The sequence below is a fragment of the Elephantulus edwardii genome, unplaced genomic scaffold (assembly GCF_000299155.1).
Source record: "Elephantulus edwardii isolate Elephantulus edwardi_28Jun2011 unplaced genomic scaffold, EleEdw1.0 scaffold00035, whole genome shotgun sequence".
NCBI classification, from domain to species: Eukaryota; Metazoa; Chordata; class Mammalia; order Macroscelidea; family Macroscelididae; genus Elephantulus; species Elephantulus edwardii.
In genome coordinates, this window is record NW_006399785.1 from 3,968,048 (window position 1) to 3,972,407 (window position 4,360).

General features: G+C 39.9%; 1 protein-coding gene across 1 annotated transcript in view; it reads right to left on the bottom strand.

Moving 5' to 3' along the window:
• SLIT2 (slit homolog 2 (Drosophila)) overlaps window positions 1-4,360 on the bottom strand; it is a 632,406-nt gene that overhangs the window by 432,982 nt on the left and 195,064 nt on the right. The gene's annotated exons all lie outside the window — the stretch shown is intronic.

The window sequence follows — 4,360 nt, forward strand, 5'->3', positions numbered from 1 at the left end:
TAGGTTTCGCATTAGCACAATTAAATGTTCTGGGATTCCCATTCTTCTCAGAGTCAGCCACAGTTTGTTATGATCCACACAGTCAAATGCCTTTGCACAGAACTTGAAATTCATAATCTCATGCATTATTATCTATGCATCGGTGAAGGTAATTATTTAAATAAATAAGGGAATATTTAATGAAATCTCTATTTATGGAAAATATGTAGCATAAGAAAACAAAAACACAAAACCCAACTCAATGTCTATAATATACTTGTCTTGCCATCAGAAAGTTAGACACTGCATTGGGACGCCATAAGAGTGAATGCTTTAGAATTGTGGCACTTGCCACAGTTAGGAATTGTAAGGAGGACTGAATATCCCAAAATAGAACAGACAAGTCTGTCTTGGAGGAGGTATAATAAGGTTGCTCCTTAGAGACAAGGATGGTGGCATTTCATACCTCACACGAGGAGCATGTTATCAGATTGTGTGGTGGTGGTTGCTATGTGCCATCGAGTCGCCTGTGACTCAGAGTTACCCCATGCACAAAGCAGGACAGGTTAGTCCCTAGGAAAAAGACACCGTGCTGGGAAGGGTCAAGGGTTAGAGCAAGAGAGGAAGAGCCTCAATAAGATGGACCGACCCAGTGAAGGGACAATGGGCTTGAGGCAGTCAGAGATTGGGAGGATGGCGCAGAGCACAGCAAGGTTCTGGTGTTTGTTCACAGTGTCACTGTGAGTTGCCATGCACTCCACAGCAACAACCACCTGTCCTGTCGAGTCCATTCTAGCTCCCAGTGACCCTCCAGGATAGAACATAACTGCCCTAGCGCACAATTGTAATGATTATCTTCACAGAGGCAGACTCTCAGCCCTTCCTGCAAAGGAGGAGGCAGCTTCGAACACCCGCTGGTCTTGTGCACTTGATTGCTGTATCAGCAGGGCTCCTCTCCAACACAGCCGAAGTCCACCCACTGCAGCCCTGCCCCTAGTGACTCCCAGCTCTCCTGCACTGAGTTTCTGAGGCTGTAAATCTAGGGAGAAATGATTTCCTGACTTTCTCCCCCTAAGTCACCGATGGACTCCAGCTGCCAACCTGTCCACGTAACAGCTGATAACATTACAACGGCAGTGTGGTTTTGCACAGTTAAAAAATCTGAAGGTCAAATGTACTGAGGTGAAAAAAAGATGTTTAAAAAGATATGATTAGAGAACCAAAGAAGGCCTGATTTTTAATTTAGGTAAAATATATCAGATGAGTGTAAGTCTTTCAAACGGCAGTTAGCCCATTTTTCATTTTACAATCTATATCACAAAATAATATCTTCTAGCAGGAGCAGCATCAACTTCCTAAACCACGTGCCTCCTGAAACTCTATGAACTTTGACAAGTATCAGTAGTTGTAGAGGGGCTTCAGGCCTTTTGTTCAGTGTTGTTATGAGTTGTGCTCAACTCGAAGGCAAACAACAACAACAACATTCATAATTAAAGCAAAAGATAGAAAACTTCCATCTGCTGTTTCAAACATTTTTTTAAATACAGTATATAAGTAAAATGCATATTTTTAACTTAGGCACACTGGTAAAATATACATCAGAGCACTGAATGGAGACAATTTTTGATTTGTAATAAAATTCAGACTAATTGTAGGAAAAAGTTGTCTCAAGCATTTTCAGTTCTTTATTTTCCCTCAGACTGACTGAATTGTACTTTAAAGAGGCAATGACTCCACAGAAAAGCTTGGTAAGATCATTTCTGCCTTTCAGAGCTAACGCTAACAAGTGTAGTTAAGGAGAAAGAAATCACTGTATTTCATGGCTTATGGATGATAATGGTTTTAAAATGTAATGACAAAAAACCCCTCAAAAACCAAAAACAACCAACCAACTCTCAAGCTTATTGTGACTCCATTGGAACTGTCTCATAGCTGACTCTCCACTCAGTTTCCAAAGCTGTAAACCACACAGGAAGAAATTGTCCATCTTCCTCCCCCAGAGCCCTGGTAGAGTTCAAACAAGAGAGACACACAGCATTTGGATTAAAGGTGCAACTCCCTATGAGCTATTTACGCCACCAAGCTCCCTGAAATACACTGAAAGGACTCAAATTCCCAAACAAAATACCTGACTCCTAATCCTTTACATAGGGTCTCTCTGAGTCACAAAGGACTCCATGGCACGTAAGAACAACAACAACAACAACAACAACAACCCTTTACAACTTTGCTCATGATAGGGATGTGATGTAATCTTTAAGAAAATAACCAAACTTTACCAACTGAGAAACGGGGGCAGACAGACGTTCAGTAAAACATTTCCAAATAGCATCACATGTGAAAACGCACTTGTTGATCAACAGTTTCTCAAAGGTTAAGCAATAATTTAAAAAAAAAATTAGTTTTAAAACCAATAGCTTTACACCTACTCATTTTAAAACTTGTATGTTAAGCAACTTTTAAAAATTGGTTTTAAAACTGTGAACAGGCAAACTGTGAAGTCTAAGTAATTTGGAAGTTTTTGTTTTGTTTTCTCTTTGACTGGTCTGCCCTGCAATACAGGGGAGCTGTTTTTATATTTTCAACAAGAGCATTAGTTCACTAAGGGCCTTTCACAGAAGGGAACACCAGTGGCTGGATCTCCTGACTTTGTAAGGCCAGTACCAGGAGTAATGAAAAGGGTTGGAGGGCTCTGCACTGGAGAAAGATTGTTTCCAGGCAACCTAGCACAGTGGAGCAGACACCAGCAGCTGGAACACTGGCCAACACTGGCCGTGATGCATTAAAAGGCAGTCTCAGAACACAGAGTGTGTGAGTGTGTGAGTGATGTGTTTATCTTTTCCTAAAAAAACCCCAAAAATACATTTCATAAAAGTCTATGTCCTTCATGTTCTTCGAATGGTATTTAATGCAAGGGCTACTATTCCAGGAATGTTAAGCTGTTTGTGTGGATAAGAAGCTCACCTGTTTCTTTATCATCAACTAGCATTATGATTACAGCATATTTGAGTGCATTTAACAAAGCGCTAATATGTAATTAGCTGATATGGTTTCATACCTGGTAAGCTCAATTTTGGAACCAGTTTCAGTTTGAAAATATAAACCCACTAAATTGAAAAGCGACTGTGAAATGCCATTTTACTCTAGGTCTTGGGATATGAAGGAAAGGGCTGAGTAGACAAAGATCACATAACGTCTTCATTCATCTTCTAAGCTAAGAAAAATCTCAACGCCAGTCTTCAGATGTTAAACATCTTCTGCTAACTTTTATTCTAATGGTGATTTCTTGGGTTTCATTTAATGAGCCCATCTGACTCAAGGACATAGCAGAATAAAAAAGCTCATTACAAATAAATCTCATTACCATTGAGTCAGAACCAACTCACAGCTGACTCTGCTGGGTTTTCTGAGACTGTGACTCATTCAGGGAAAGACGGCCCATCTTCTCTCTCCGAGTAGTTGTTGGAACTGAACCACCGGTGGAGAACTGGGCTTTAGTTTAGTATCAACCTTCATCTGGATTATGCCATAAAGACACAATAATAATAAAAATAATTAATAATAATAATAATAATAATAATAATAAATAAACCATGTCATGTTGTAATTTTTTAGCTTATTTGTTCTTGAGTGACACAGATGGTGAAATCATGAATACCAAGAGAAAAAAGGGACAATTCAAACTCGGAAACATGTTAGCAAGTCAAGCCTGGTAATCCACAGCCTTGAAGAGCCTGGCTAGCTCGTCTACTTAGCACACAGTTACCGCACTGCCATCACACAGCATCCCCTCAAGGCAATCAGTAGCTCCAGCTTCTTTGTCTTTAACAATACCATTCACAGATCTGCTTGATGTGTACGTCTTCAGCATGAATGTGTTTCTCCTTTATAAGCATCATGCCAGCATCTCTACTTTGTTTTACATCAAGGAAATGTATACAATGGGTGTATAGACTAAATGGCACCGAATGACAAAATACTAGCAATACTATTATATAAACATATATGCAGGAGTGGCATCCACTTCCTAAATAACATGTCTCTAAAAACTCTATGAACTTTAATAAATGTCGATAGTTGCAGAGGGGCTTCAGGTCTTTTGTTCATAGGGTCGTTATGAGTCGTGATCGACTCCAAGGCAATAGAAAACAACACTGTATAAACGTGAATTGTTATGTGCTCCATAGGGTATTATTTTGGGGGAAATTTTTGTTAAACACCAATCAGAAAGAAAAGAAAATCTGAGGTGGTTGTCATTATGGTTGTTAGGCTGCCATCGAGTCAAGCATGACACATAGTACCCCTAGGAATAATGGATCTGAATGCTGCCCCACCCTGTGGCATCCTCACAATCTCTGACACACTTGAGCCCATTGCCACA